General features: G+C 41.2%; 1 protein-coding gene across 4 annotated transcripts in view; it reads left to right on the top strand.

The window, feature by feature from the left end:
- CDK14 (cyclin dependent kinase 14) overlaps positions 1-16,363 on the top strand; it is a 597,668-nt gene that overhangs the window by 179,610 nt on the left and 401,695 nt on the right. The gene's annotated exons all lie outside the window — the stretch shown is intronic.

Raw genomic sequence — 16,363 nt, 5'->3', positions numbered from 1 at the left:
CATTGCTTGATTCATCTTTAGTTCTTCTAGGTCCTTGTTAAATGTTTCTTGCATTTTGTCTATTTTATTTCCAAGATTTTGGATCATGTTTACCATCATTATTCTGAATTCTTTTTCAGGTAGACTGCCTACTTCTTCTTCATTTGTTAGATCTGGTGGGTTTTCATCTTGCTCCTTCACCTGCTGTGTGTTTTTCTGTCTTCTCATTTTGCTTATCTTACTGTGTTTGGGGTCTCCTTTTTGCAGGCTGCAGGTTTGTAGTTCCCGTTGTTTTTGGTGTCTGTCACCAGTGGCTAAGGTTGGTTCAGTGGGTTGTGTAGGCTTCCTGGTGGAGGGGACTAGTGCCTGTGTTCTGGTGGATGAGGCTGGATCTTGTCTTTCTGGTGGGCAGGTCCACATCTGGTGGTGTGTTTTGGGGTGTCTGTGGACGTTTTATGATTTTAGGCAGCCTCTGTGTTAATGGGTGGGGTTGTGTTCCTGTCTTGCTAGTTGTTTGGCATAGGGTGTCCAGCACTGTAGCTTGCTGGTCGTTGAGTGAAGCTGGGTGCTGGTGTGGAGATGGAGATGTTTGGCAGATTTTCGCCGTTTGATATTATGTGGAGCTGGGAGGTCTCTTGTGGACCAGTGTCCTGAAGTTGGCTCTCCCACCTCAGAGGCACAACACTGACTCCTGGCTGCAGCACCAAGAGCCTTTCATCCACCCGGCTCAGAATAAAAGGGAGAAAAAGTAGAAAGAAAGAATTAGTAGAAGAAAGAAAGAACGAAAGGAAGAAAGAGAGGGGGGAAGGAAGGAGGGATGGAAGGACAGAAAGAAAGAAAGAAGATAAAGTAAATAAAATAAAGTAGGATAAAATAAAGTTATTAAAATAAAAAATAATTATGAAGAAAAAAAAACGGACGGATAGAACCCTAGGACAAATGGTGGAAGCAAAGCTGTACAGACAAAATCTCACACAGAAGTATACACATACACACTCACAAAAAAGAGGAAAAGGGGAAAAACTAATCTTGCTCTCAAAGTCCACCTCCTCAATTTGGGATGATTCGTTGTCTATTCACGTATTCCACAGACGGCAGGGTATATCAAGTTGATTGTGGAGCTTTAATCCGCTGCTTCTGAGGCTGCTGGGAGAGATTTCCCTTTCTCTTCTTTGTTCTCACAGCTCCCAGGTCTCAGCTTTGTAAATGGCCCCGCCTCTGTGTGTAGGTCGCCGGAGGGCGTCTGTTCTTTGCTCAGACAGGACGGAGTTAAAAGAGCAGCCGCTTAGAGAACTCTGGCTCACTCAGGCCGGCGGAGGCGGGGTGGAGGGAGGGGCACGGAGGGCGGGGCGAGCCGGCGGCGCCAGAGGCCTGCGGCGTGACGTTGCACCAGCCCGAGGCGCGCCGTGCTTTCTCCCGGGGAAGCCGTTCCTGTATCCCCGGACCCCGGCAGTGGCGGGCTGCAAAGGCTCCCGGGAAGGGGGGCATGGACAGTAACCTGCGCTCGCACACAGGCCTCTTGGCAGCGGCAGCAGCAGCCCCAGCGTCCCACGCCCGTCTCTGGGGTCCTCGCTTTTAGTCGCCGCTTGTGCCTGTCTCTGGAGCTCCTTTAAGCAGCGCTCTTAATCCCCTCTCCTCGCGCACCAGGAAACAAAGAGGCAAGAAAAAGTCTCTTGCCTGTTCAGCAGGTCCAGACTTTTCCCCGGACTCCCTCCCGGCCTGCCGTGGCACACTAACCCCGTGCAGGCTGTGTTCACGCTGCCAACCCCCGTCCTCTCCCTGCGCTCCGACCGAAGCCCGAGCCTCAGCTCCCAGCCCCCGCTCGCCCCGTCGGGTGAGCAGATAAGCCTCTCGGGCTGTTGAGTGCTGGTCGGCACCAATCCTCTGTGCGGGAATCTCTCCGCTTTGCCCTACCCAGGTACGTGGGGAGTTTCTTGCCTTTTGGGAGGTCTGAGGTCTTCTTCCAGCGTTCAGTAGTAGGTGTTCTGTAGGAGTTGTTCCACGTGTAGATGTATTTCTGGTGTATCTCCAAAAAACAAAATTTGATTAAAGTATTGTACTGTGGAGACCAATCGAGAATTTAGAAGCACTAATTGTAGTGAACCTTTGGGAGATTTTTTGAATTGTTTGTGATTATCACTGAACCTCTAGTGAAGATTTGTCAATTAATTTAAAAAGTTTCATAGCCAATTAATGAGTTTTAGGTACAGCAAGGTATGGAGACTAGACTTCAGGAAGTTTTTGAAATAGCAACTGATCAGTCTGAAATGCAGATGACTTACCCAGATCCCTTACTACTCATGACATAAATGATAGGCTCAGAGTAATTCAAGGTAGCAGAAATATTGGAAATTTGAAACATGAATTAATGAGTAAGCTGGGGCTTGGGTGAAACCAGGAGCTTTTAGAGCCCAAAGCTAATGGGTTGTAGTGTCAATGAATTTTAGTCAAATGCTTGCAGTCTATTTAGCACTGATGCATACAAAAGGGTATAGTATACCATTAGGAGCAATTATAATAATGGAGAGATGGCATGTACTTGAAAATTTAGAACTCCAAATTGCTTAGGGTAATCAAGTGCAAAATTGGATTGTAGGTACAGTCGATTTGGTGTGCTTTTTAAGGAATATGAGATCTGGTAGGCCAGGATCAAAAAGGAAGTCTTTGGAAAAAAGGAGTGGGGTTTGATTTGATTCTTTCCCTAAGTATGCTTGGGTTGTCCCCGAAGTTTAACTTCAGGCTCTTGTTTGTTGCCCCATCATAATGAACTGGAGAGTGATATCTTCCTTTGTCACTAAAATCTGACAATGGGAAAGATAATACACGCTCAGTGGTTTTTATTCAGAAAAATATCTGAGCTCAACAAATAGGAAATTATTTTAAAGATCTCAGGCATGAGACATTTTTCATGCTTAATGTTTGATTCCAAGCAAATATGTGCTCCTTTCCTTCTGTGGTTCAAGGAAACATATATTTCCCTGTATAAACAAATTCTTTGAAAATTTAAAAGATAGTTCTGTCTCTAGTTCAAAATGGTCTCCTTGGGATTGCTGTGTTTTTAACTATCTCTGTTTTCAGGGATTTAAATCAATGATCCTACAGATCCACCAGCAGTCACTGAGCCAAGGGAGAATTGTAAACACTAGGAACTTTGGTTAACAGTCGAAAGCCCTGTTGTAACTCAACTGAGAATAAGATAGACGTCATTCCTAGTTGGCCTGATGGGTGAGACAAGAGAGGGAATTCTGACGCAGCTTAGCTCGCAGCACAGGTACTGACAGACAAAAAAGCCCCTGAGGAAGCAGAAAAGGAACCAATGGCTTTTGTTGTGTGTCTGATTAAACCTCTTAGGAGAAAGAAGAGATACTGGGAAACTAAATAAATGTTACAGATGAGGCCTGTTGGGGATCCCAGAGGAAGCTGAATTCCTAATGAGAAGGCAATGGACTGGGTTAAACAGTGACACTTTTTTTTTCCCCCACTTTATGTCCTGGGAAACTTTCATTGTTAAGCTCTGGAGAGTTAAGTGCACCTGGGACACTGCCCAAAGTAAAGCACGGAGGATGATTAAATTAAAATAGAATATATCTCATCTCTGAGTGAAATAGAAGAGATGAAATAATAGAACACCAACAGTTAGAGTTGGACAAAGGAAGAACCAAAGAGTATGAGAGGGATTGCCTAGAGAGAGCGCAAGAAAACCAGCCAAGCACCAAGGAAGGAAGAGAGTTGCTGAAAATGCGGATGATGGTGTCAGATATTCAGCAAAGGCAAATCAGATGAGTCCTGAAAAGGACCCATTAAATTTGCAGTTAGGAAGGTTTTTCTTAAGTATGTGCAGGGAACTGGTGGGGCTGGAGACCTTATTGCTTTGGGTCAAGAGAGAAAGGGGAAAAAAATGGAGGCTGAAATGCAGGCTATTCTTTTGAGGAGTGAGGCAGGGGAGGAAAGGAGAACAAGAAGAAAGGGCAAAAGTGTTTTTGTTGTTTTGGCTTTAAACTAAATGGGCGGGAATTGAGTACGTATATGGATTATAACAAGGGAGTCGGTTTTTACTCTCTTTTTAGGGAGATAGAAATTGATTAAGAAAACACTTGAAATATATTCTGGATGAAGAAATTTGAGGAGCTCTTCTTTCTCTGTCACTTGATCTCTCTCTATTCATATGTCCCTGATAATAGGTCTCCTCCTTTCTTGTTCTGTTAATATATAAATCTGAAATCGTTTTTCTTGCCAGCTTCATCTCATTTAGGACTTAGTCCTACGAGAACATTATCCTTCTTAAATATCTCTTCTCTTTTTATTGGTGTTCTTTAAAACTTCAAATACACCATTAAACTTTCTGTGTAGCACATTGGTTTCTCCTCTTGGCCGATTTTTCTTCACTGATACTAGTTGTAATTTTAAAATAACGTCTATTTATGTGAATCTTCTGTCTCTCTTGGTGCTTTCTCTTGGTAATTAGGGTCATGAAATAAAGCTGGTATTTATTGAACGCTGGGTTAAGCTCAATTTTCTCACCTGTTAAAATAGGGCTGATAATGGAATTGGTTTCACACAGCTGTGAAGAATATTTATGAACGAATACCTTTGGAGCGCTTAGAACCGTGTCTCACATGTTAAGTGAATGTCATCTATTACTTTTTCCTTTGTTTCTTTTAACAGTTCTGGAAAAGCTTTGGGATGAGATTATTTCCCTCATTTTACAGATGTAGAAACTGAGGCCCATAAAGTTTGAGTAACTTGCCCACAATCGCACAGCTAAAGGGCAGAGCCAGGATTTAGATACAGTCAGTCCAACTCCAGAGCTGAGTTCTTAATTTTTATCTCCTTTTATTTTTTGGGGGAAAAATGTTAAAATCTGCTTTCTTAAAAATCTATGCTTACTCTACCCCTTTGTTAATGATAAACTCTAGGGGTACATAGCCATTTTTTCCCTGTGATTCTCATATCTTTCCTCTGTGCCAGTATTGTAATTTCTCTTTAGTTATTTATCATTTGTACTCTCCACTATTCTAAGCAACTTCACAGTGACATCATAGTTATTTTTCCCCTTATTTCACCAAAGTGATTTGTGGCTTTCCATATAGGAGGTGCCTGCATGAAACAGAACACTCACTGCTCCCCTTCCCTTTTCTATTGGATAAATTTATTTTGGACAAGGTTTCCATTCCACTGCTACTTTTTTTTAATTAAAAAAATTTTTTATTGGAGTATAGTTGATTTACAGTGTTGTGTTACTTTCAGCAAAGTGAATCAGTTATACATACACATATATCCACTCTTTTTTAGATTCTTTCCAGGGTCCTAGGTAGCTAATGAAACAACACTGTTGCCATTGCTACCTTTTCATTGCGGACCTCAGCTCAAGATTTGATAGCACCCATTTCTCTTACTACTTTTTTTATTCTATTCATATGGCAAACGTAACTCCTGATCTGCCAGTACATTTACAACCCTTTTATCCTTCTCATAAATAATGGAGGAACTAATATTATAGTAAGAATTGTACCTTAACAAAATAAAATGCTTTCAGATAGGTTTTGGAGTAAATCAGAAACTCGGTACCCTTGAGCCCCCATCCAAAGTATATTCCCGGCACCAGTTGTAAATGTAGTTAAGCATTCAGCGTTGAATTAAGAGAAAATGATTCTCTCTGCCTGTTATGTCCTTTGAAAGTCTTGTCAAATTTTCATGGTCCTTGTTCTTATATTTAGTCACTTCCTTATGGATTTGTATCTAAGGAGGTACCTTTATATTGTTTGTATGTATTTACTCACACAAACTTTCAGATGACTTCGTTAATTTTAAATGATTTTTGTGATGGTTGACATGACCTGAGCTAATTTACTGTTGACCCATCTGTTAAAAAAGGCTTGTTTAATTAATAAGACCTGGAGAGAACAACTGTAGTTAAGGTTATTTTGTCTAATAAGTATGGTTATGTGGATGATGGTTCATCACAAATGCAATTATTGGAGCTGACATGGCCAGATTTCTATGTAGAGACAATGTCGGTAGCTACTTAATAATCAGCCTATATAGTTTTGTGTTTTTTTTTTTTTTTTTTTTTTTTTTTTTGTGGTGCACGGGCCTCTCACCGTTGCGGCCTCTCCCGTTGCGGAGCACAGGCTCCAGACACGCAGGCCCAGCGGCCATGGCCCACGGGCCCAGCTGCTCCGCGGCATGCGGGATCCTCCCGGACCGGGGCACGAACCCGTGTCCCCTGCGTCGGCAGGCGGACTCTCAACCACTGTGCCACCAGGGAAGCCCCAGCCTATATAGTTTTATTTCCCTTTCTACTTTTCAAAACCTTTCCCTTGTATTATATATATTCACATAGCATATGAATATACAGATATTCATATATGTGTGTATATGTGAAAAAGAAAATACAAACAGGTAGCAGGGATTGTCTTTGAAAGTTGGAGAGAGTCGAGCTGACAGATTGAAAGATGGGTGTAAGTTTATACCCCTGAGTAACATGCTGCACTGAAAACTTGGATGTCTCAATTTCTCATCTGTCACTTTCTTACTGTACTTCAGAGTTGGAGTCATTCCATATATCCAAAATGAGTAAACTCCCTGTTTTTTCAAGTCTATAATTTGGTAATATTTTCTCCTTAGTCACTCAAAATGAGTAAGCTATGAGCATAATGATTGAATGCTTACCTGATACATGATTAATTATGTTCTCTCACTTTCTGAAGTTCATAAACTGAGTCCAGCTGACTAATTAGCAGTCTGGATTTTTTTTTTTTTTTTTTTGCGGTACGCGGGCCTCTCACTCTTGTGGCCTCTCCCATTGCGGAGCACAGGCTCCGGACATTCAGGCTCAGCGGCCATGGCTCACAGGCCCACCCGCTCCGCAGCATGTGGGATCTTCCCGGACCAGGGCAAGAACCCGTGTCCCCTGCATCAGCAAGCGGACTCTCAACCACTGCACCACCAGGGAAGCACTAGCAGTCTGGATTTTTAAGATCATGGTTAAAAAGAAGAAAAATTTTTCTTTAATATTTGAGTATTTAAAAACAAAGACAAAAGGAAAGGCAATCCTATATGTTATAACCAGACCAAGTTGTTTATCTACCATGGACACAGGACATTAGTTTTCTAGGGTCCATTTTACTTGCATTTTTTTATATAGCTACATTCTATTTTTTTAAACAAGAAAAGAATATAAATCTTAGAAAAGAGGAAAATGATAGACAGTTACAAGTGAACAAATATCTGCAGATCTTTGACAGAAAGATTTAGGTGTATGTATTTAATTTACCCAATTTACAGACATACTATTTTTTAAACTCAGTTTAAGGTAACATGTTACACTAGCTAAAGTCTCTTTTATGTTCTGGGCTAGGATTTGTAAATAAGGTGCTGTTATGGAAGAGTTCCTCAATTGGATGACTACTGATGATTTCCCATCTGCTTCAGTTGGAAAAGTCATGGCAGTTGAATTCATCCCTCATTTTAGGTGAAAACCCAGCAAATATTTAATTGCTTTTGAGTGTATGTTTCCCCTGAAGTCAGGGACTTTACCCTCTAACACTCACCTTGATCTTAAGTGAAAATCATTTCAGAAGGCTTTCTATAAGGACTGAGAAGATTGATAACACAGAGGAGAGACATTTAGGAAAGCTGAGTTTGGGGATTTCTTAGTTCCAGAAATTGTTCTATCAGGGAGAGCTGATGTAATCTGTCCTATCTCTAGCTGTTACTTGTTTAGTCCTTGTTTGAGATAGTTGACTTCATTCATTCATGCATGTAGTATTATTGAAGACAGACTCCACGAAAGCCATGAAACATGGTTTCTCCCCAAAATGGCTAAATTATGTCATCTCACTGAGTAGAAATTAGATTTCTTGGAACTAGATTTGGTGGCCGAGCCTTAGCATTACCGAATAGCCTTTTAAGACCTTGTCAGTTTTCCTTACTTTGTACCCCTAAACCTAGCAAAACAAATTGCTCTGTAGAAAAAAGGATGCTAATGTCCTGTTTGATGTGATAAACACACATGTTACTGCTTGGAAAGCCCTGGAAGTAGCATAGTTGGATTTAACAAATTGTGTATTCAGCTTTCTTTGTCATTACAGTAAAGATTTGCCACCAAATATTTTATAGTTATATACGCTTATGTAACTATAATATGTAAATCCCGGAAATTTATTAATTTTTAGTGTGTTTTAATTTATATTTATGAATATATTCATTTTATAGTCTGCTTTAATCTGCTTATATCATGGAGGTATAGTTAGTAGACTTATAAGCTCAGTTAATTTACCTTTGTTGGTTAGGAATAAAAATGTATATTTAGCTTCAAAAGAACGTTGTTGACAAATTAGCTTTTGCTTCATTCAAAGCTCTACCTAAAAAAAAATGTAGGTAGGTAATGAAAATATTGGTGTCTAACAAGATGAAATATCTAATTACTTTATTGGATCAATTTTGTAGTGGACCTGGCATCAAAATCCCTCTCAAGTCTACTTTCCTTTCCTTATGTCCTACTGCTTCCCTAGTTTCTACTCTCTGTACTTTAAATGTGCCTCACCCCACCCCTTCTGCATCTCTGTTTATGATAGATCCCTCTATGTAAGTAGCTTGCCTCCCCTTTCTGCATGTCCACATCCTATCCCATCTTCAAGTCCCACTCATATTATGAAACTTTCCTGGCTTCTGACAAGATACTCGCTTTGAATAAACTTCAGTTATACTCCTCTAAGCCCTCTTCTTGACTAGGCCCTGACTTTGCCTCACCCCACCCCCCACCCTTGTCCTTGCCAGGCTTGCATAACCCAGTTTTAGCAAGAATCCTGCTAAGTCAATTTAGAGAAAATCCCCCCATCCTTGATATCTGATGGCTCTGGCCCATATGCAGCAGGAATCTTGTTAGGTGAGTTTAGCAAGAATTCCCTACCTGTGATGTCTCTTCTTAGTAATTTTCCATCCACCAATGATCCCCTAACCTGCTCCTTGGCTGTAAATCCTCACTTGTTCTTGTGGTATTCAGAGTTGAGCCCTATATCTGTTTCCACTGTTGCAATAGTCTTGAATAAAATCTTACTGTTTTAACAAATGTCAGAATATTTTTTTCTTCTTTTTCCTAATTCAGCTACTGCCTTGCTTGATATCTCCTTTACCTCATATGTATGTAACATATTATCTTATGTATATAACTTATTCTTCAGCACCTGTTACAGTGCTGTTAATAGATGCTTAATAAACGTTAACTATGTAATGATTGGGGAAAATGTTTAGGAATGCTCTCATCAGGCCCTTTAAGTATGAGAAGAGACTTTGACATATGGCCCTTGGGAGTAGAGATTTGTAGTCAGGACATATGAAGTTCTTTCTTCAACTACACGTTTGATTATCATGGGTTTCAGTTTTTCTGAGTGTAAGGTTATATATCTGGGTTCATAGAGTAAAATCTGCTAGAATGTCTATCCTGGAGATGATTTGAGTGGTGGTTTCCTGTCACTGGGTTGCAGCACTCCCAGAAGACTGAATTCCAGCCAGGCCAACTCAGAGGACCTGTGCCCCATAGGTCCTGCTGGCCACCCCCTGCCCCCGGCCCCAGCGTGGCTGTCAGCCCCATATACTGTCTCCTCATTCAGGCCTCTATTGCTTGGCTAGCAGGGTTGCTTTCACCAATAAATCAAAATACAAGAGTCATGAGATTTTATGAAATAAAGAAGTCCTGGGGCCATTTTCCTTAAAAGGAAAGTGTGAGCTTGTTTGAACTTGAGGCTTCCTGGGTTCTTTTTTCAGCCCATCCAGTAAAAAGATATATTATTAAACCATAACAAAAAAGTAGATGACCAAATATGGTAGGATACCATTTATAAAAATCTACACATAGGAAAAAAAGTCTAGAAGATACATACATATGTTGAAGAATTTATCACTGAATAGTGGGATTATTGTTGATGTAAAATTTTTTCTGGGACTTCCCTGGTGGCACAGTGGTTAAGAATCCGCCTACCACTGCAGGGGACATGGGTTTGATCCCTGGTCTGGGAAGATCCCACATGCCGCAGAGCAACTAAGCCCATGAGCCACAATTACTGAGCCTGCACTCTAGAGCCTGCAAGCCACAGCTACTGAGCCTGTGTGCTACAACTACTGAAGCCTGCACGCCTAGAGCCGGTGCACCACAGCAAGAGAAGCCAGTGCAATGAGAAACCCGTGCACCACAACAAAGAGTAGCCCCTGCTCGCTGCAACTAGGGAGAGCCCGTACACAGCAACAAAAACCCAATGCAGCCAGAAATAACTAACTAACTAAAAAAAAAAAAAAAAACTTTCTTAAAAAAATTTTTTTTTCCTGTATTTTCCAACTATTCTGCCATAAGCATGCATTACTTTTATAATTAGGGTAAGACTTATTAATGCCATTCTAAAATATATTGATTTATTTTAAGTTTTATAAAACATTATTAGAAAACACAAGACTGACATTGCTTTGAGAGTAAGTAATTTGATCACAAGTGTCTGGTATAAGCAGAGTGCCTCTTTTGAATGAAGGGGAAATAGGAGGGTGTGAACCACACACCTTTCTTCTGTGGTTCACACTTTAATTATTGCTACTCCACAGAGAATTTATGAGTATGGCTGTGAAGCCCAATCTCCTAGGACCAAACTGTGGACCTACTGCTTCTAGCTATGTGATTTAGAACCGTGCCTCAGATTCTTTATAAAGTGGAGATAGCCATAGTATCTACCACACAGAGGTGCTGTAGTGATCAAATTAGTGTAAAGTCCTTGTCCAAGGCCTGCCACACTATAGGTGCTTTAACAATAGGGCTATTTAACATGAGTGCTAGTTTTGAATTAAAGACAACTCTCTTGATCTTAAACTTATTGGCTGTGTATAAAGTCATCTTACTCCAAATCAGACTGACTAATTTGTACTCTGGCTCTATTGCTAGGGTTTGGAAGTAATACTAGCATAGATCTTATCATAACAATTATATATATTTTTTATAAAGGTCTTTATGTAGTCAGCTCTTTACTTATATATGAGTTAATATAAACCCTGCTCTTCAACATGTGTAGGTCGATTGTTTTCAACTTTATAGTTAATCGAATCATTTTTTAGTTTGACACTCTGCTTGCCTTTAAAGCAGTCCACCTTAGTGTGTCACTTTTATTTTTGGGGTACAGTCTTTTAGGTAATTCATGATGCTATAGCATTTTTCTCCAATCCTTTTTGTCATAAAAGACAAATCAAACTAGATACATTTGGCTTTGCTTGATATTATCTTAAAGTTTCATTTAAAAGGTATTTAACAATGACATATTTTCTATAATTATGAAAGCAATATATTTTAATTGGAGCAAATTAAAGTCGCTTATAATCTTTTGACTTGATATAAGTCCCCTAGTCCTTTAGCCAAGCTGCTGTGTATTTATAATAATTTTCTTTGTTGATTATTCATGGGCCATTGCAGCCAAATGAAAAAAGAAAACACTAGCTTGCTGTCCTGTTTGTAACATAAACTGGAGGTGTGCGTGGGGTGTGTGTGTGTGCGCGCGTGTGTGTATGTTTGTGTGTGTGTGTGTACATCTTTATTAGAATGGGAGAATGGGTTGAGAATGGTTTGAACTCTGAATACCCCTGCCTTAATGGCTCTCCTGGGCTGCTTTGTTTTATCATGCTGTTCCAAACTTCACTTGATTTTGTGAGGCTGTGTTTGAATGGAAAATGCAAGGTCTCTGTGGTTAACATTACTTGGCAGCGAGTATTTGGGGACTCTTCAGAGTCTCTTGATGAATCAGTGACATGCTTTTTGGTGCATCGCAATTAACTTATTTGGAGATGCTTTTTTCCTGAGAGTGGAAGCTTGACCTCTCTCTTATGATGCTAAATATGTATGTCTCTACTAGAGGAAGGGGAACATTTACAACTCTGCTAGAGAAATGGGAACATCATGCTTTAAACATACCTTGGAACCAGGAAGCTTGAAATGCTGTAAGGTTGAGAGCATCGGACTTCATCCTCTTTTCTTTAATCCCAGCTCATGTAATGACTCACTGTGATTGTGGTGCTGTAGTTAGACTTTTAAAAAAGAAAATTGTGAATTATTTTTATTTTTGGATGTAGTATAAGATAGAGCATGTAAGAATTACCCAGAAAATAATAGGTAATCCAAGATAGGGAAAAATGATAATATCATCAAGAAGTATATCCATTTCTTTCCTGCTTTTTTGAAGCATTTTCTATGGGAAAAAGGAGCTACTGAAGATAAAAATCTATTTGAAGTGGCAACTTGACCTCAGAAGTAGAAAATTTGATTTCTCTAGAAATATAAAATGCAGCCTTTCTAAAGACCTCAGTAATATGTTTCCCCACACAAGTGTGCTTGAAAACGGGACTAGAGAAAAACAACACAAAAAAACTCTCCTACTTCTTCTTTTTCTTTACCTTTACACTATCCCTTAATTCCTAGTTTTCAGTGCATATGAGTGTATAGAGATGTATGTTTAGGGATATGAATTGTTGTATGTTACAGATGAAAACTTATAGAACTAATTAATACAGGAAGCTTCAAATCTCACTATGTGTGAAAAATCAATCTCTAAAAACTTCTCATAATAAACTACATTTTACTTACTTTTTTTTTTTTTTTTTTGCGGTACGCGGGCCTCTCACTGTTGTGGCCTCTCCTGTTGTGGAGCACAGGCTCCGGACGCGCAGGCTCAGCGGCCATGGCTCACGGCCCCAGCCGCTCCGCGGCATGTGGGATCTTCCCGGACCGGGGCACGAACCCGTGTCCCCTGCATCGGCAGGCGGACTCTCAACCACTGCGCCACCAGGAAGCCCCCTGCTTACTCTTTATGAAACCCTCCCATCTCATCAAATAAATACGGCTCTTCTCTAGTAATTTTAGGGGTAGTATAACCAACCACCTTTACATCTGTGGGTGTCCTGGGCATCTTTTCTATGTTTCCTGCCTTTTCTTGATAAGTTAACAATTCTTCCATTCTTTGTCTTTGACAACTTTGCTTATCTTTTTTTTTTTTTAAAGAAACTTAACCTTTGTTTATCATGCATTTTAGTTGTTTGATACTATCTTATTTCTTCTTTGGCTGGTAATCTCCTCAAGGACTGTATGCATGTGACTTTTTGCTCTCCCCAGAATGGTTCCTTGTAACTGGAGGTATTCCAGAAGAATACCGAGACGTGTACAACCCCTTGCCCTAAAACTCTGGAAGGTTAATGTACGAACATGGATGATAAAAGTCTCTCAAATGCAAACAAATATCGGACCAGATAACCACAGTACAATCCAGCTGAGTGAGGGAAGGAGAGGAAGCATCAGTAACTCAGGAAAAGCTTAGGATGAAGTTTACACACAAAAGATGCTGTTGGGGTAGAAACAAGTGCAAATTACCTTCTGTTTTGCTTACATCATTGCTACCAAGGAGAGTTTGCTTTAAGCACTGAAGTGCAAAGCAAACATAGGAGTGAATTAAATTATCAAATGTCGGGGCTTCCCTGGTGGCGCGGTGGTTGGGGGTCCGCCTGCCGATGCAGGGGATACGGGTTCGTTCCCCGGTCTGGGAGGATCCCGCGTGCCGCGGAGCGGCTGGGCCCGTGGGCCATGGCTGCTGGGCCTGCGCGTCCGGAGCCTGTGCTCCGCAGCGGGAAAGGCCACAGCAGTGAGAGGCCCGCGTACTGCCAAAAAAAAAAAAAAAAAAATTATCAAATGTCTTAGGAAGTCTGACAGTACTATGGTTTTCTAAGGAGTTCTGATTTAAGACCTGAGACGACTGTTTCACAGATTTTAAAGAAATTGGGAGTTGTGATTGTCCCATCATTGTTAGTCATCTTTGAGGAACTATGAAAAATTGGAGAGACATTAGCAGCCTTGAGATGTCCAAATGTTCACAGAAGAAGATGGAAATGGTGTGGCTTCCTCCCTGCATGCCTTTCTCATTTCCCCTCCTCCAGTGGAAAATTTTAGGACGGATTATCACTCAGATTATTTCTGAGTAAATCAAAATAGGAAGAAAAATAATGATTTAGGAGTTCATAAAAAAATTATGTCATACCTAAATAAGCTTAATTCCTCTTTCTAATGAGATTGTTAAGCTAGTGGACTGGAACACTGTAGATGCTGGGTATCTGCTTGTTTTTCAAACATGGGTAAATGTTCTGATTATGTTCTGGTAGGTAAGAGAGCCATAGACAGTTGAGTGATATGCTGTTTCTGGTGGTGGATTTGAAACAGGTTGGTAAGAGTGGTAGGGTTTCTAGTACCTCTGTTACATGGTAAAGGGTTGACTCATTTGTTCACCATGGAGCCCTGACTGTGTGCCAGATGCAGATTTTCCAGCACAGTCCAATGGTAGAGGCAGAAGATCAGTGCAGTGGTTTGGGACAGAGGGTCCTGGAGAGGAAGGGCTGGATTAGAGAGTTTGAAAGTAAGAAGGGAAGGAGGGAGGGGGGAAAAGAGAGAGAGAGAGAAGACAATCAATGAAGCCATGTCCCCCAAAGGTGGATGGGGTATGTGTCAAGAGTGTGGTGTCCAAGAGCACTGCCGTGGACCTCATCCTGTTCCGTGTTTCTATTCTACCTCAGATAAGCACACACAGAAGGATGGGCAGCCAGTGCTTGTCAAAAACAAGATTAGAATTTAGACAGGAGAGGTTTGAGCAGTTGGTTGCTGCTGACAAGTTGGAATCTTATTAGGAATAAATCAAACTCCTGAAATTATGTTCAAAAAGTGAATTATTAGGCCTAGGGCAAGTTAGAGACGGTGTGATTGTGGGGCCCATGAGGAAAACTCAGGGGTTTTAATTGTTGGCAAGATCCATGAGTTAATAGTGTTTTGTGCTGATCACAGGCGAATACATGCTGAGGCCAAATGAGTACCAGCCGAGTTTCTGGAATGGGGCAGGGTAGTCTCCCAGTCCACTCAGCACTTATCAGACCACGTCTGGTAGTGTGTACACCTTGGCAAGCACATTTCCTAAGGGGTTAATCAGCCCTGACTTACCAAAGGCTTGCAACTAGGATTGTGAGGGCACTCAAAGTAGTTGAAAATTTTTGAACGTTTACTGAGAAAAAGGAGACGTCAGTGTTGGAGAGACCAGACGAAGGAAGAAAGACAACGAGCACGTGATGTCGGAACCTGAAGGCTTATTTAACACACTGGTTCTCAACCCTGGTTACACTTTACAGTCACCCAGGATGTTTTAAAAAAATATGGATGCTAGGACCCCACACCGCACCAACTAAATCGGGGTGGAGCCAGGCATTGGTATGTTTTAAAGCTTTCCAGTTGATTTTAAAATGTAGTCAGGGGTGAGAACCTGTACCTTGGTTTCCTGTGCAGCCACAGAGGCTGGTCCCAGCTCCAGGCCTTGCCTGATGCACGCAGGGGGCAGCCAAAACAGCAGTCCCTACTCCACCTGCTTCCAAGAGGCTGTCAGGATGGAATCTCCTCTGCCTCACACCACTGTTTACCACAGGCATGGTATAAACCGCCCTGATGGTTTATTATTTTTCAGACCTCACCCCCATATTTCTCACTATATCTCCTACTCTGTCCGTTCCCCATGTCCTTCAGGCTCTTTTTATGTTGTCTAGATCTAGATCTAGAATACTGTTGTCTGATTTACAAATGCTTCCATATATTCAACTTTCTTCTGAGTGTTTTCTTTACTTCTGCTTTAACAGCAAATTGGCTCTCTCTTGAAGTTATTGCTTCCCTTGAAGTCCTCCAAATGACTCACAAGTTTTTATGTCTGGCCTAGACTTTCATGTCTAGACTAAGATCCTCCCAAATAGGACTCCTGATTCTCTGTCTAAATCTCTTCTTCTTTAGTTTCCCTTGAGTCAGTACACGTGCCTCCATCCACAAAGAAACTAAAGTCAGGATATTTGGAGTCATCCTTTACCACTTGCCCTATGCCCAATTCAGTTTATCCTAACAGTCTCTTGATTCTGTCTTCAGAATATTGTTTTCCTTTTCCCCGTTGCTCTTACCAATACCCTGGTTCTTTGTGACCACCATCTTTCCCCTGGACCACTGTAGTAGCTGCCTGACCGCCCTCCCTGCTCCCACTATTGTGCTCCTTCAGGCTGTTCTCTATACGATAGTGAGGGAGCTGCAGACACACAATTTAATCATATTATCCCCTTTCTTAAGATTCCCCGATGATTTTTTTTAAATCAGTCCTTTCTGTGGCCCTTAAGGACCTGCATGATCTGGCTCTCCTGTCCCTCTCTGCACGTCTCCCTCTCCTACCCGCTGCCGGCCAACAAGCTCCAGCTACTCTTTCTTTCTTATAGCTTTGTTTAACACATTGTGTTCTCTGCCCCTGGGCTTTTATACAGGTTGTTCCATCTGCCTGGAATGTTCTTTGCTTACTCTTCT

The sequence above is a fragment of the Mesoplodon mirus genome, assembly GCF_964341445.2.
Source record: "Mesoplodon mirus genome assembly, chromosome: 9".
NCBI classification, from domain to species: domain Eukaryota; kingdom Metazoa; phylum Chordata; class Mammalia; order Artiodactyla; family Ziphiidae; genus Mesoplodon; species Mesoplodon mirus.
Note: the sequence above shows the minus strand (reverse complement) of the source record. Positions and strands in the feature narration are given on the sequence as shown.